Here is a 17953-nt window from a genome sequence, read left to right as displayed (position 1 = left end):
TCTCTCTCTCTCTCTCTCTCTCTCTCTCTCTCTCTCTCTCTCTCTCTCTTATGGGCTCAGTTAATTTGATCTTTTAATCAAAAGTGCCCCTGAGGACAGATCCAAGTTCAGATGTTCAGGATGATTTAAAAGGTTTTGGTTAGAATTCTAAGTGGGTGAAGCTGATCCTGGAATGGCACCCAGGGGACACTTTGAATGTTTACACTCTTACACTGTTACATTGGACAGTTGCTGTGTTTGGGATGAGGGTTACATAGTGAACTAACTCCAGACACTGTCCTGGACCCAGGGAAGTTTGTGATTTTAGATAATAGCCTACAGGGATTACTTGACTAGAAAGAAACCCTGATAAAGCATTCAGTAACGCTTTATTTTATGGGCCCGGTATTCCCTCATAACCTCATTATCATTTCTAGCAACTAGTTTAGTTTCAGACTGTCTTCTCTGGAAGATCAACATATGTTCCAGTTCAATAAAACCCCGAAGTGAGTCTCGAAAATCAGATTAAATTATTACAGCGGCAAAGGAAGAGTTTGGGGTGGATAGACGGCTCAACAAATTAGTGGACTTTAATGCGGGAGACTGCTGTTTGTTTCCTGTTTCAGCGTTGGTTTCTTTAAACCCAGCTGCGTAGCCACGGGTGTGTGCCTGTGCCATGTAAATTTCAAGCTGGTACACCCACCATAATCGTAAAAAAATTATGAAAAGCAGTGCTTTCCATAAGCGCCAGCTGCCAGCCAAACAGTCAACTAATCACATTATGTCCAGCCGGCTACTTTATTACATCATTTTTTCATTCTAATAAAAATGTTTTGATTAACAAGTTGTGATTCACTATGCGTGTACATGTAATGATCACTAGCCTCCACTTCAAAACAATGCTGATAAAGAAACCTATGTCAATCTGTCTTTATCTGTCCCCACACACTCTATAGGAATGTGTGTGTGTGTGTGTGTGTGTGTGTGTGTGTGTGTGTGTGTGTGTGTGTGTGTGTATGGTGTGTGTGCATGCTCAGCTAAGAGGTTGGGTCCTGCTGAGTAGAGAGCAAAGAATTGTTTTCAGTGTTTCTGATCATCAGTAATAGGCATGGTTTGATATATTAACGATTTGTGCGCTAAAATGCACAAGATGCCTAATTCTCCTTTACAATAATTCACTAAATATTTAGGCAGGAAAACTCATTAAAATAAGCAATGATTAAGATCAGTGTATAAGATGGAATAGTGGCATTTAAACATTAAATCCCACAGGCCAGCCTAAGTTATAGTTTATAGCTATGTGGCTGTTTTAACCTAATCTCAACCGAGGGGTTATTGTTGTAACCACTCGAATTACATACTCAGATGTGAGCTTTACTGACTAAAATGATTAAATTGGAATTGATTATTTAGTTGTTTACCAACTGAACACAGTCTGTATTTTACTTATGATTGTCTAGGAACCTCCTCAGATAATTATTAGGAAATGATTAGGAATGTATGGACCCCTAGAATAAAAGGTTATCAAATATTCTATTACTTCACTAAAGTAGTAACATATCAATCCATCCCATCGATTACAATTTGTCAACTATACACAGAATAAATAGCACTGTATTACTCATTCTGCATATCATCCATTTATCATCAGAGCCCCTCCTGATAAAAACACACAGCATCTCAAACTCACTCTCATGTTACACATACAGCATGTAAAGAAATGAACAACTGCATTACCAGTGTGGTTACCATTGCACTATAAATCAGCATACTGTAGTATGTCCACATATCACACACACACACACACACACACACACACACACACACACACACACACAAATATGATATATACCCAGAATAAATACAGGATATATCACTTTTTATAAACCAGACCTCAATATTTCATTTCACATCGAAAACACTCTCAAAACGTTCTCTCGGATGCTTTGGTGGAAGCAATCATTTAATCACTTTGTTTTTATTGCTGCTGTCATGGACTTCTCTGTTATATTTGTATTTTATTGTTTCATCTGACAGTTTATCTGATGTGACTTGAGCTGCTTTAAAGTTGTGTCTTTGCATAGTTGTCATCCTATTCTTGTACGTCCCTTCATTTGCTGTGATGCACTTTGTCACTTTTGTTTGCAACATAAATAAAGATATATTTTGTGATTATTATTACATATTACATTTCCAGAAATCTTCGAGGCTGTATCTCTGCAAACTGCAACACAATCACAAGATATAATGAATCCATCTGCTGTGTGAAAACATTTGATCTTGAACACATCTGATGGCCATCACCAGAGCAGTCCCAGGCTTCTGGGAGGAGCGTTGTCAGTCTGTCACACCCGCTAACAGATACGCATGTCCTCTAACACACAGTGCTAAATACAAAACAAGCACATCAACAGAAAACACAAGCAGGCTGGACAATAGTGAGTTGTGTCTTTTCTTTACCATCCCTGGGCTCATTGTTCACTGAATGAAAAGAAACAGTTGGTACATGGAAATTAGTCGTGTGGACAGCAGAAAGGTTAAAACACTTCCCACAGTACTGCTGTGTGTGTGTGTGTGTGTGTGTGTGTGTGTGTGTGTGTGTGTGTATCAAATTATGAATGAAAGAGCTGTTCTTCAAAGATTGGATTAAAGACAGATGGCGCGAGGAATGAGTCTTAAAACCTTCCCGTTCGTTGTCTATTAGTCAATGTTGGTTTTTTTAATGAGTTTTTGGTTAGATGCCTGAAATAAGATAGTGGGTTAACACCAGCTGAAGAGATTTGATCTTTTGGTTCAACGATGTAAAAAAGCGTCAGTAAAAACCCTTCTTGTGAATTTTCAAGCTTTTACAAAATGGCAAAATGAGACGACTAAACGTCAACACCAGTCCACCTACACGGCCTCGTTGTGTATACTCACTCATGTGACCGTGGTGGAGTTTGTTTATAGTCTACCATTAGCTTTTTACTTCTGCTGATTGCATTTACGCTTTAAAAACAACAATGACAAAAAGTGTTGGCTTTTTGAGGGAATCAGTGCGTTGGCCTATAGAAATATGTCATCCCTGCAGCATTCTATTGCAGTGTCTCAATTCCGATACTTCCGCTTGTACACTTCCATGTAGTACACTATGTACACTTTGTACTTACTAAGTTTGACAGAATAATGCTGAGCCATGTCTCTGTGAGTTATATTGGTCATTTTAGAGATGAATCATTGTGTTTGATTTAACAGATGAGTGAAGCCACAGAGAACACAGCACACTCTCTACAGCAGGCTGCTTCTCCGCCACTGAACATGACACAACACCCGGATACATCGCATAATAATGTAAAAGGGAACAGCAGCCATTTTGACCAATAATTCCCTGGCAAAACAACATAATGAGCCCTTGAAAATCACTACAAATTAAGTTGTTTTCCTGTTACAAGTGGCTATTTAAAATGTAATAATATCTCTAAAAGTTGCACCTTTTGTTACTGTTTTATTCATCCAAACAAAGTCACTGTTCTCTTGAGGTATGAGCAGCTTATGACCCTTAACCTGGTTTATATTTTGGATTTTGAGAATGTCGGATATATGTTTATTGATATTTTTATACTTGCACCTTTATTAATATTTTACATTTTTACTCTTTATATTTACACCCTTTGCTACTTTGAACTGCAAATGCTGCACAACCATTTCCATCCAGATGAATAAAATTCCATCTTTAGCCAGTTAGTTATTATCCAATACTTAAAACCTCTTTAGCCCGAGCGGAGACCATTTGGGCTTAGAGCGAGACCGTTTAGAGTGGTACCGTGGTTCCGAATGGACTTTTTATTAAGAAATATCAAAAATGCTCCAGACATATTAAATATCGAATTAACGGGAAAAGTCCGAGCAACATCATCATACCAGCCATTGTAAACACTGCAAACACAATTATACATGAACTAATATCATATCTGGAAAATATCTAGAAGATTTGCCACAATTTTGGCCAAAAGTCGAAGATCTATGCTCTCTCTATGGCTCTCTCATCACGGAGCAGGATCGCACATGGCGGATGAACATATGCAGGAGGGGCGTGATTCGACCCGGAGACGAGCCACGTCGTCGAAATTACTCTCTTTCAAACCGTTCAAAAGTTATGGGTATACATGCCAACATCAGCGACAGGTCACGAGAAAAAAATTTGGTAAAAAAACTTACGTTTTGACGGTTTTGGCGATGAAAAACGGATTTATTCCAGCCGATTTCCGCACAGATCTGCCGGCCATGTTATGCTGCGTGTTTGTGACTGGTATAAATGCGCTGGCAGAATGAATGACAAAATGGCACCCGATTCTGTGAGGTGGACCAATCCATGTAGAGAGGGGTGTTCGCCCAGCATTTTGCGATTTTTAGTCAGTAAATAGACATGGAGATTCTCAAACACCCCCGCATGGCTCCCGTTGGACTATCCCGCGTCTAAAAAGGTGTTTCATGAATAAATCGGCCAAGCACAGGCCATACCAGGGTCACATACACACATTATGAGCCATTTATGTTTATGATTGACAGATATGACACATCATAACTGCTCAAAATTATTCCAAATGGTGTCAAACTGCTTTATTAGGATTATTGAACACTCTTAGTGATAAGAAAAGTGTATATATAGTTAATATGTAGTTATATAGTATATAAAATGAGTATACAGCAATGCAACAGCTGGTTCCGAAAATCAAAGTTTTGATTTTTATGACCATTTATGCTGGCCTGCTTCACTCAATCGAAGTAAAATATGTTGTGGGGACATGTAAAACGTGTTGTTCTATGACTGTGGCGTGGTTTTAGGCCAAGCCAGGCATTATTTTTAAAAAAAAATGTTCAATACAAGTGCTTTTTTTCAGGCGAACCTGGAACTTTTTCAATTTGAGCTGTGCCATAAGTCACATCAGTTATTAACCAGTGACATATACACAATATTTACACAATTTAACACATCTCACAAGTGTTACCAGTATTCTAGCATAAAAATTATTAAAATACACCTTGTAGTTAGAGCTGAGGACTCTCTTGAGTATGGGGATGTAATTTTCGAGCAGAGGCCTAAAAATAGGGCTAGGGCTATAGAGGTTAATGTAGGATCCAGAGTCAGACTGGATCCAAATGATATGAAGGTAATTGGGTCAGGTGGGGTCCCATTGTACTGCCACGGTTTAATTCTGTTAATCATCTGGCCTCAATGTGGGTGCTGGTATTGTTGTGCTGTCCAATGTCCTCGAAGTGTAGAAAATAATTTGTAAAGAGTCGTGGATTTTATGAACACCCAGTTTCAGGTAAGTTTTTTTTAGGATTTAGGGTACAAGCTAGCTGTTTAGGGCTTCATTAAAATATAGCATGAGCTGTGAATAAGCTTTGTCAGTTCAAACAAAGTCAAATTGCCAGCGTTCCCTTCCAAGGTGGTGAGACCACTTAGTAAAGATGAGCAGCATTATTAGTACAACTCACTGCTCTACCTCGTCATTGCTCTTTAAAGTTTATACAATAATTCATCTCGAATGATATCGTCTGCACATAAAAGCTGAAACACACAAACACGTGTACAACCATCTTGCTCGCACCCTCTGTTGCAGTTACTCCATAATATGAATTGACATTTTATCCAACGAGGTGAACTGAAACAGTGCATAAATAGACTCTATACATAAATGTACAACAAAGTATGTTTTACTCTCTCAGGGGACTCATTACTTATTACTGAATGCGTGCCACTGGCAGAGGAAATCTCCATAAACATGCATTATACACTCTGTAGCCTACGTATACAATGTGCAGTGTTGCAACTGCCACACAGTACATGATTCTACCTGATCTATACTGTACATACAGTACACGTCCCTCACACATCATGTAGCTGCTCTGCTGTGGGCTGCTACACCCACACACAATTAGTCCATGCTGAATGCATTATACCCTCAACTATGGATTGGGTTTGAAAGGTCAGGATTTTCAGGCGCACGGGGAAGTGAAAGGAGAGGAGCGATCTGCCATTCTGAATACATCGCAGGATTCTCTCTCACACATATATAAAACAGTTTCATCTTGCGACCCGCGGCAGGTTGAGCAACACATTGACACTCGGTGACTAACTGATCATGAAGTGACCGCAGAGAGAAACACGCAACAAACAACTGTCTGGCAAATGTCACACACAACTATCCCGTATTTCCATTCACAGCAGGATGATTGTAACTGCTGTGTGATCCCACGTTTCACTGTAAAATACATGTTTCTGGTCTGTCATTTGTTGAAACAGCAATTTCCAGGGAAAGATTATAAAATAATGAGAAAAAGCTCTTTTGGTTTAGTTAAATTTGTTGACTTTGAGATAAATTAAATTATTGCTGTTGTTGCAATAAAAGTCAGATATTTAAGCAATGATTAAAATATATTTTAGGAGATGCATCCAGTTGTTCATGCATCAGTTTGATGCAAACATTATTTGGGTTGTAAAGCAAATTGAATATGTGGTCAATAAACAGTTATTTAAACAATGTGTTTTTACCTCCAGTGCATAAAATAATGTCTCAACGTAATGATCACTGTTCTCTTATTGCACTTTGTTGTAACCAAGAATTGGCCAAAGCTTAAATTAAGGTTTAAATAAGGAATGCTAACAATGCTAACAATACACTTTTACAATGGCAGCTGTAGGACAAATGTGAAAGATTAATTAGCATGTATGTGAGTGAAGATTTAAGCATACCCAAGCTAAAATAGGAAAGTCAAATACACACCCACACACACACACACACACACACACACCGATACAGTATATACGTGATGCTTATCCATAAATTAAACACCTTCTATTTCGCTCCCAACACCAAATTTAATTAGCATCTCTGGTGCTCAAAATACACTCATGTCCTAAGCGCTAATAAAAGAATATTGTCGAAACTCTGAGCAGTGTGTGTGTGTGTGTGTGTGTTAGTGTGTGTGTGTGTGTGTGTGTGTGTGTGTGTGTGCGTGTAGCATCATGCATATCCCCACACTCAGTCCCATCACCACAGACGTTCACTGCTTCTGTGTTTGTTTCATTTGCAAGTCTTACCCTCCTCCTCCTCTGTCTCCTCTGAATGAGGGGAAACACACATTATCTTGTGGATGAGGATGATGATGATAGGAACGATGATGAAAGTGAATGAGCTATAGACAGTTACATCTATGGGACACAGACAGACAAACACTGGATGCAATGAGTGTTTTTCTTACCCTTCGTGTCTGAAAAAGAGAGAAAGAAGAAGAATTTATTAGAAAATTAAACAATCTTTACCAGAAGCTTTTATTAAAATATCACTTTTCAGTGGTTACTGTAGTTTAACTGTATAATAGCTGATTACTAGCCTGACTCAGAAATAAAGTGGATTTCTGGAGCACAGTTTGTGGGCTCAGATTAGATGTCATGAAGGCATGTACCAGCAGGGGCTGCTGCAGCCTCATCGCCCTTGGCTGCTGCAATTAAACAAAAATTATGGAAAATAATTTGTACATCCTCATTATTTCATATCACACAACACAGCCCAGTGTTTGGATAGTCACGGCTTCCAGAGCTGAGACTCGGTAAACTGTTTAAAGTGTTGCATCTTGTGATCTGAACCCTCGGGAGACAGCGACTAATAATAGTTTATATACATAACTGAGGGCACTTGTTCTTCGCTCTATTCATGTTTAGAAATCAGGCACCTTTATAAACATTTCAGTGACATGAAGACTCTAAAGTAACCGCAAAGGGAAACTACATGCAGGCAACCTGCACTTCTTCTTGATTTCGGTAAGGTTTGCTTCTGGCAAAAGAGAGAATATTGGATTTCAGCAGGGGAACAGCGTATGCTCAAATGAGAAATGGTTTACAGAAACTGTGAGGCTGAGATAAATATAAGTACATTTTTCAGAGATCATGAGGAATAATTGGGCTTAAAAAATACTGAAACGGGCGGCCTCAAGACAAAAAATATGCTTTTGATAGGATAAGTACATCAAAGTTCCAGGATCCCAGATCTAGGTTACTTTAGAAGCTCAAGGGCGTCTAATGAGATGGCAGATTAGGCAGGAGTTTCTGTCTGCCAGACAAACTAAAGCACACAGCTGCACAGAAATAATTCAACTCCAGCAGCATTTACCTCTCAACCATCTATTTCAATCATTCCACAGGTCTGTGCCCTCATTAGGGCCACTGTTTAAATGTTCAAAAAAAGGTTTCCGTGCTTCACTCTGCCAGGGACGTTCTGACGAGGCAGCAAAGCGTATATTAAAAGGTCCAAGCCACAGGAATGAGTGAGGACATCATCTTGACGTCTATCATCACTCCAAACCACTTACAACAAGCCACAACTGCAGAGTGTCCTGTGAACAGTGGGTCTAATATATCAGGGTCAGGCATGGCCTTGGCACCCTGTGTTCCAAGATGGCAGGCTGTATCTGGCATACTGGTGGGAGGGGGGGGTAACACTTCTATTTTGGTTAAGGTTTGTTTTCCAGGCAGCAATCTCTTAATGCCACTCTCAGCACCTACATCCACGAGGGAACTCATGACGCATCAGACAGTAAAAACCTTCTTTCGATCAGAAAGCCGGTCACTGGATTTCAGGTACAGTTTTGGCTGTTTCCCGTTGATGTCAAAGCGTTTACAAGCAGGATTTGATTTCTGACCGGCATCACATAGCAGAAGACAGCAGTCACCCCGAGAGACAACGAGGCAATAACTAACTGTCATCAAATGCTTCTGTAAAGCTGGTCTGGATGTAAAAGTTCTAATTATCATTGTATGAATACCCAGTCAGTGCCTCATTTAATGTCAGTGGAGCGGCTGCAATTCAATAGAAGATCTCAGACGAGACTTCTCACCAACAACACACGAATATAACTAATATTTTGTTCACATGAGGAAAACACCTTGAAGAGCTTCAGGAGATTAGACTTGCTTATTTCTGACGGATGGTAAAAGAAATAGCCTAATTCATATTCTACCTGATAACTCTTTTCTTTAAATCCGAACTTAAAAAAATATGATGACTAAACATAATAGACAGCTATAACAAACAAAAGATCTTTGTATTCTTTTTACTTGTAATCATTTTTAGACCACCTATGTCACTGCTACCTCCTCTGCAGATGATCAAACAGGGATTTTGTAGATGTTATCAGATCATCCTTTCATATCTAATTTAAACACTTTCCACTTACTCAGTTTTGCCTTTTTTTCCCCGTTTAAATACAGTGTGAGGTTCTCCAAGTCCCAAGTGAAAGATTTCATGAAATTGATCAGAGGAAATAAATGCTATAATGCAAAATCAAAAATACCACATGGAGAAAATATTTAAAGCCATTCAAGGCACATTTTATGGCAGTTCCAAGTAACAATGAAAGGTAAGTGAGTGTGAAAAAATGTATTTGAATATCCAGAATCCAGAATGTGTACACATACAAAAGGATGGCAAAGGGATGAAAATAGGTAAAAGTCAAACAATGGTGAGTCCATCCTTCTCTGAGCACTTCTTCTCTGCTGTGTAAGAGAACATTTGTATTTTAGAATGTTTCCCTCAGAACCACAAATCTGAACCTGCTGTTGGTGCTAGAGGAGAAGTCAGAGGATCATCAAAGTCAGTAGGATTTATCCTCTGGGTAACATGAATGTTTATACAAAGTTCCACCACAACCCATCCAATCATTATCAAGATATTTCAGTCTGGACAAAAGTGGTGGACCGACAGACCGACTGACTGATTTCCATCCATAAATCCACGTCGCTAGCGTTACTATAAATACCCAGTATGACGGGATAGGATGGGAAGCATATGGTCTGGGTCAAAAAAGTGTTCCATATGAGTTCCATACTCACCACTCATTTAATTTGGGCTGATAGGGCAAATCTACAGCATCTCAATTAGTGAAGGTGTGACATTGTTCTCTAATGAAGCTCCATTTTGTGATTTAGGTTGATAAGATGGGTGTATTTAAAAAAAAAAAAAACTATCCATAAGTGACCTGCTTCTCCTTCAGCCCACTTTATGAGGTCCTCTCTCTGTCCTCCTTTATCTGTCTGTCGGTCTTGTTTGGTGGGAAAAGCTGTGAGCAAACCGTTAAGTCACAACCAGGACAACGGCACCCCTTAAACCCCCCGGCGCTGAGGGTAATGCACAGCTGATGAACACGCTGTCTGTCCGGATCCATCTCCGCTCTCATTACCGGCCACGCTTCATCGACGGTCCTCTTCGGTCTAGATCATTTCACTCTACAGCTGTCTGTCTCCCTGTCTTCCAGGTATCTGTTAAATGGATGATGTCTCTTGCGGTCTCCATTCCTTCTTCCTCTTCACTTAAGGCAAATCCCTACTCTCAGCACTTTTTCATCCCACCATTTCTTTGTCCTACTTTAATCTGATTCCACTTTTCTTCTGAAGAGGGGAAAAAAAAAAAGTTAAGCGAGATGGTGAGCCCAAGAGGTGAAAACTAAAATAGGGAGAGAGAAGAAGAATGAGCAAGGCCAGCAGGGGTCAGGGATGGCGTGAAGCCTCACGTTGAGAGCTTATGGATTGGGTTCTTGGAGAGATGAGACACTTATATTTAACAAATATCATGTGAGATGCGTGTTGAAATATGATTTTGCTTTCTCGTTTTTCGCTGACCCTGCCACAGCCAGTACTGCCTTTAAATACCCACGACTTCATGCGCTCTGCATCGTAAATCTAGACCGTTTTTATTTCCAAAAGCTTATCGCTAATATCATTTTAAACTCGAGGGCTTTAATGCTTTCAAATATGACTCTGGCGTAAACTGATTAAGGTCTAAGTAATAACACCGAAGATTTTTTGTGTGTGAAATATGTATGCGTTGGTTTTCAAAGAGCAGAGCACTAAAACTGCCCTGGTTGGGGAATTGATTCTGACCAAGGATACTAAAAGATGTATGATGTCTTAAATGTTATGATTTAAGCGTTCACTAAATGGCATAGAATGTTTTATATATATATATATATATATGTATATATATATATATATATTTATATATATATATATATATTTATATATATGTATATACAGTATATATATGCACTGGATTCCAAGGTTTTATTCAAAAGGTTGTGCTTTAAAACAGTATGTTCGAGTCTGATTGTCATAAATAACGTAGCTAAATTTTCTTTAACCCAAAATAAAACATTTTTAACCCTTTGGGGGCAGATATTATCATTAATTAGTCTTTGTGTTTAAGTCACCTGATGAATGTAAGTCCAGTATTCTCTCTTTTTTAGCTCTATTTTTGGTCTCTATACTCCTGGGGGAAATAGTTGTCTCTTTAGCTGCTAAATGCTTCACTATGTTCACCAGCTAGTCTCTAACTGCATCTCTCTGCTGTTTGCTGCTGAGCAGGTAGAGTTCAGTGAGTTTTTATAGCTTTTTGGCAGCAAACAGCTGTCTGCTGTAGCTTAAAGCAATTTAGTGAGAGCAGTGAGAGTGAAGCAAAACAGTCAGGTTGGGAGCAAGAAAAGTTACAACACGTTCTCGTCCCGACAAATGCTGACGCGTCACTTTCTAATGCTGACCCAGCACATCATTCAAACAAAAACACTTGCTTAGTTTTAGGCAACAAAACCAGTTAGTCAGGTGGTTAAACGCATCCCAAACATCAATAACGTAACAAAATAAATTTTAACACTAACAATGGTCTCCTGGTTGAAAGTCCTGTGAGCTCCTGTGAGCTCTAAGATAATGAAAACACAGCAAACTTAGTTTCAAGTGATCATAAAATGAAAACGTAGTTATGAATATTATATTCCACTTTTGCTAATAGATCCCTGAAACACTACACAGTGGACATTTAACTGTAAAAGAAATATGGAAATACAAAAACCATCACCCCATCTGTCTTTCATTGGACTTTCTGTCGATGAGGATTGAGCTAGGTTAAGTCATGTACGCTCTTTTTCTCATGTGTCTCATGCTAACTAACCATCCATGATGTTATATACATATTCTGTGCAGCTAAATTCATATTCATTAACATATCCAGAATTATTACAATGAGAACCAACAATCTTTGTGATGTTTCTTGAGGATTATTTTATCACATGCTGGAAAACAAACATCAGCAACTCTTTATATTGAAAAACAAAGAGTAGATTTACATTTCTGTGCTCATCCCCAGTCTCTCTCCCTCTCTCTGTCTCTTGCGCGCTCTCTCTCTCTCTCTCTCTCTCGCTCTCTCTCTCTCTCTCTCTCTCTCTTCCCGTTTTGCTTTTGAAGGGTAACCTCTGTGGAATGCGCTTCGTTAATCTCTCCTGACATTTCCCTGTCTTCCTTTGCTGCGTTCCTCTCCTGCTTGTTCAGTCGGTTAAGCCAAAGGAGTCAGGCCAAGCCGAACATTCGGATCTTGAAATCTTTCTCTCTCATCGCTGAGCGAAGCCAAAAAAAGTGCACAATTCCTCGTGCGCATTTGTTTGCTTTAAAGTGTGTTTTGATGCTGAATAGCTGGTTCTTTAAGAAGCGTCTAATGCTGCTGCTGAGGAATGCACCACTTAAGTGGTTTTGTTTCTACTAGAGCTTGATGTTGGAAGACTGCTGAATAATTAAGTCCTTTAAGCGTGTCTACAACCGTAAGCTATGGCAGCAGCAGACGTGCTAACGAGAGAGCGGGCCCGGCGCCGCCTCTCCTCTGGCTGAGCACAACGCCAACTGGTGGTAACTTATTCCCGCGGCTCATACTCTATTAAAGCAGCCTGGTGCCCTTTTACGCAGCACCCCATTGCACCCCTCTACACTGGACAAATGTGCCAACCACAGGTGCAACGCTGAGCTCTTGTAACCGCCCTGTGGTGCGAGTGTAGCGGTATACATGCAGATCCAACAAGCAGCAGGTTGCAGTTTTTTTAAGGAGTCCGATATGCTCTGGAGGCAAAATGTGCCGAGCCAAAGAACCAGAGGATATTTCATCCATGTTTCACTCGTGCCGTAAATATTTCCTTTAGATGCTAAAAGTTTATTTGTCAGCAGATGGCGACTCGAAGGGAAGCCCCAAGGTATAGATTGCAAAAAAAAGTCTGTTTCAACCAAGAAAATAAACATCTGCGCATCTTAACTGATCGTATTAAGCTTAAACAATCTCACATACACATCAGTCGGTGTTTACATTCTGTAAAAGTTTGTTCTCTCTTAGATCGTTTTCCACAAAGACACAAGGTCTTGCATCAATATTCAGTGGCTCTTTTTCATGTTAAGTAAACTGAAAAAGAAAAGGAGGGGGTGTTCTTAAAGGACCACGCAAACGATTTTACGCATTAAGATTAGCGGGCCATAAAAATGGCTGTAAAATGTCTTCGATTTCTCTGGAGCAAGACAGTTGGTAAAAATAAACCCACTGGAGCCATCAGGGTTATCTCGACTTGGCTGTAAAGACAGAACATTTTTAAAAGAAAACCTGCTATCGAGTTGCATTGTGGGAAGTGTAGGGTCCGCATTTTCGGAGCTTAACTAGGGACTGCATTGGATTTCATCTTTCTTTAATACCTCGTACGAGTCCCAGACCTTTATGGAAGTGCAATACTAAATTGTTGGATTGCCCCTTTAAGTCCAACTCTCTTGGTACAAACAATTTATCCTCAAGCTGGTTATATTTTCTGATTTTAATTGTGGAATTTTGTTTCAAAATGAATAATGAAAACTGCCTCCACCCACTTAGATTGAACTCAGCATGCTTTGCTTCTGTGGGATGTTTTTAGTCACTAAGACTCCAATCCACTCCAATTGCTATGCTTATTTGGCAGCGCAATTCAACAGGGAATCCCCGATGCCTTAAAAGCACCTTAATCCCACTTTAAAAGCAACTCATTTTATTATAATGCCCCATGATGACATGCGGCCAAGCTGCTGTACTTAAACCACACTGAGATGTGTTTATGTATTTGCATAATGTTCAAATATACATCACCAAAATGGAGACTATTGACAGTAGAGCATGAAGAGAAGATTAATATTCAAGGAATCTATTCATAAGGCAGAGTGTGTGGATGAGTATCAATGCTTTATTGGCACTTGGCATGGCGTCCATGCAGGGGGCAGAGCGTGACTGATGGAGTTTCACCATTTTACGATGAGGATGAAGAGTGGTGCATGTTGGCAGAATCGGGGTACACTTGAGCCTCGGCCTACCACTTAATCATTTGCCAAGTTGATTTGACAGTCTTGATGATGTGACTCATTATCATGGACTGAATGGAGTGTCACCTCAGGAATTGCGGGGCAGCTACGGGGAGCTCGGCTCCGCTGAAAGAGACATGAGCTCCAGAAGGCCTCATTTGGGAAATTTAGTGCGAGCTCTAAAACTTCTTAATGTTTGGTGCCACTGTGTTTTTTTTTCTGTATAAATGTTTATATCCCTGGATATTTAGGGTCCTGAAATAAATAATAGGCTAGTAGCAAGGTTTATTCACACAATTTTCAATAATTTGTGTCTAATAAACACAATATTCCTGCAGAGCTACTCTACTGCAGTGTTTACTGTCGGAGCTGCCAGTTTTAAACACACTGACCAGGAATGAAGTGTTTGCATATTTGGGTGACCTACTTTTTGTTTTTGGCTGGAATATTTTTTATATTTTGAATATTTTAAAGGATTTCATTTGTCGTCAAGAAGTTTGAGTTTAGCTTCAACCCTCGCTTGTCTATTAGATCCTGTGTGGATTAAACTGTTTCTGCTGAGAAAAGATATACCCTCTATACCATTTTTCAAAGGATTTTTTGGGTTGAGGAGATAAAATGTGAGGAACTGTCTGACAAACAGCTCACTTATGAAAATATTTTGTTTCTTCACTCTCAAATGTGATAAATGTGACTATTTTCTTTCTCAGTAGTAAACTTAGTATCTGTGGATACTTATTTATAGACCAAACGATACATCAATTAATCCAGAACATAATAATCAATAATGTGGGAAAATGTGTATGTTGCAGTTGTTAGGACACCAAACTGTCAAGGTTGTTCTGTTGTCTTTTTATGAATCTGATCTATTAAGTGGCATTTTCCTTTTGGTTTTATTGTTGCGGGAGGGATGAAACCCAGAATATATTCTGATCAATGTCGATCTCAGGAGCATGCGCTGAGCTCTGCAGAGACCTCTCTAAAAAGAGAAAGGTCTCTAATAATGTTTGACCAACTGAGTTGATAAACCTTTCAAGGTGTTGACATCCCTGTGTTCAGTCTATGCGTGCTATAACGGTCACTAAGCCTGTTGTGGCGAAGGACTGAGGGATTAGACACGCAGGACCGTGGAGGGACTGTGAGGGATGGGATGGCTGTTTATATCACTGGGTTATAGTGATGATGATAAGAATTATGGCTTGTTTGGATTCCACCAGTCATGTCCCTCTCCCCCTCCTCCCCTCTTCCTCCTCCCTGCCACATGTGTGGAGGAAGATTTATGGATTAACAAGAAGGGAGGAGAACGAAAAGGATTTGGTAATAGGTTTGGAAGAGGAATACAAGTGGTACGGAGCTGAAGATTAGATTTTATGGCAATGCTGTAAACTTTCCAGACGATTTTAATGAATTGTTATTATGTGAATAAAGCAGTCTCAACACGAGAAAACAATTGCGAAATGCAACTCTAATTTAGGGATGAGCAATCTGTGGTGTTCGGTAAACAAAGGCGGCTCTAACTGCTGTATTAAGCTGTCATCCACTTCAGCTTTCCATTAATTTCCTTTTTGTCTTCCAGCTGGAGTCAGCAAGGACTGCGCTCCAAATAGGCCAAGGCCTCTCTCAAATCACAGAGGAAGCTTTTAGAAGAAGGCTGAGTATCCACTGCACAACACAGCACATGGGCTGTGTTTAGAGAGGCTTTGTTAATGATACATCATGGCTCCGTTCACTTTTCACACCGTCGTCGTAGGACCTTATAGCGCAGTCGCTTAACTCTGCATCTGTCGGTGATCCATCAAGCAGCGGGGTTAGACCTGTGGAGCTCGATGATAGCCTCGGTATGAGGTAATGCTACACTGGACCAGTGGTAAGACGTGCAGTTTTGGGGGGGTTGGCAGGATGTTGGTCTCTTTCTAGCCTGCAGCCAGTAGGGTGGAGGTTTAACCTTCCACTGAACAACTGCTGCTCTCCAAAAACAAGATGGATACATATATGCTCAGTGGGCTCAATTTCCCGAACATATTTCAGGCGTCTCTATAGTGTTTCACAAGACTCAAACTAATAGTCAAACTACAGATAGACGTCTACATTCATCTGTTGCAAACTATCTTGGGACTAACACAGTGCTGCAGGAATAAAACCCTGAGATGAGTCAGCATTTTTGTACTTCCAGTTCCCTAATCTCAAAGTCAGTGTGTTTTTTCTTTTTTTTTTTTTAATGGGTTTTTGGTTAGATGCCTGATATAAAGTCTGTAGTTAACACAAGCTTAAATATGTTAACGTTTTGCTGCCCCATATGTCCTATACTGAAGTCCTGAGATCCATAAAGGGAAGTCTATCATTTCTAACAGCGTCAGCAGAAGAATTAATTGAAAAAGACAAGGAACGGGGACAAATAACGAGTGCTGTGTCGTGTCACCTGAGGTTCATACTGTAAATATAGAAGAAATGGTTCCTTATAAAAAACGTCTCACCCCACAAGGCCAGGAGGTCAGATCATTGAAGATATTCATATTGATACTAGTGTTATACAATAGCACCGATAGCTGGTTTAAATCAACGGTGATATATGAATACATTTAGAATTATATCAGCCTCTAATTCAAGTTGTAGAGTGAAACAATGTCAACATCATTTTGAAGTGAAATTTCTTTAGGGTTTTCAAACTCAAAAATTGCTTCCAAGTAATGAAATATACAATTAATTAGTGAAAAGCTTTGTCCTGGCTAACAGCAGACTAATGGCACACGACTCTTAAAACATGTCTGGACCACTCGGATATTGTGATCTTACCTAAGAGAAAATTCAAAATACGAGAAAATTGTTGAATCCGGGAAGTTATCCTAAATCACTCCAACAAGCATCTTAACAAGAAATCTGTTCGTACGAGTGATTCTCGCATGAGGCTCAATGAGTGTCTCTATTCACACACGGCCTAAATCTGACATCAGACAGACTTTGCATCAGGGAGCTGGCAGGGTAAAGTCTGTTTAATATCCGGTTCAACTGATTCAGACATTTGTGTTCTCACGTACAGCTCCTTCTGGTAATGTCTAGATCATTTCAGTGTGGCTTTGGAAACATGGCTCTCAGCTCTGAGTTAGCCTGGAGGGCAGGGTGGCTGACTCTGAAGGCCCTAATCTAAGAGCAGAATTAGGATTTATGCTGTGTTCACACTGAACGCTACGCAAATTTTTCGTGCGAGTAGATTACATACAAAGTCAATGCAAAGATGCAAATGGACGCAAGTAAACGTGTATTTGTGCCGGGTGGTGCCAATAACGTGAATACGCGAAATTCGCCTCATTCAATGTATGTGTATAAACCATAGGGTACTAACAATGAAAACAACGATGCTGTATTTACGCCTTAAATTAGTCTAAAGTCAGACAGAAAAGACTTAAATCTAGCCAGGCTGACTCTGATCTAAGAGCTGTTATCATTGAGATCAGGGACACATGTTGACCAATGTTCCCATGGTAACAGGCAATCAGCGACACCTCCTGAACAGCGGCACCGAACGACAAAAACAGGAAAACACGGCTCGTAATTTGTTGTTTTTCTAACAATGTAGTGGAGCAAATAATGAGAAGGGAAAGAGTTGTTGAGGCCTCAGTAACCTGTTGGAGATATACAGCAGCGAGGAGCCGTAGTCGTAGTCAAAGTCTATCTTTGTGAGTCCAGCCCTGCTCTGCCCTGCTCTGCCCTGCTCTGCCCTGTCCTAAGAGGTTTGGGCAGAGATGTTGGTTCCTGGCAGTGTTACTTGTAATTAAAAATTGGACTGTTATTTCTGCCCACGCTCAGCAATGG

The sequence above is a fragment of the Anarrhichthys ocellatus genome, unplaced genomic scaffold, assembly GCF_004355925.1.
Source record: "Anarrhichthys ocellatus isolate YVR2014 unplaced genomic scaffold, GSC_Weel_1.0 scaffold26, whole genome shotgun sequence".
Taxonomy (NCBI): domain Eukaryota; kingdom Metazoa; phylum Chordata; class Actinopteri; order Perciformes; family Anarhichadidae; genus Anarrhichthys; species Anarrhichthys ocellatus.
Note: the sequence above shows the minus strand (reverse complement) of the source record.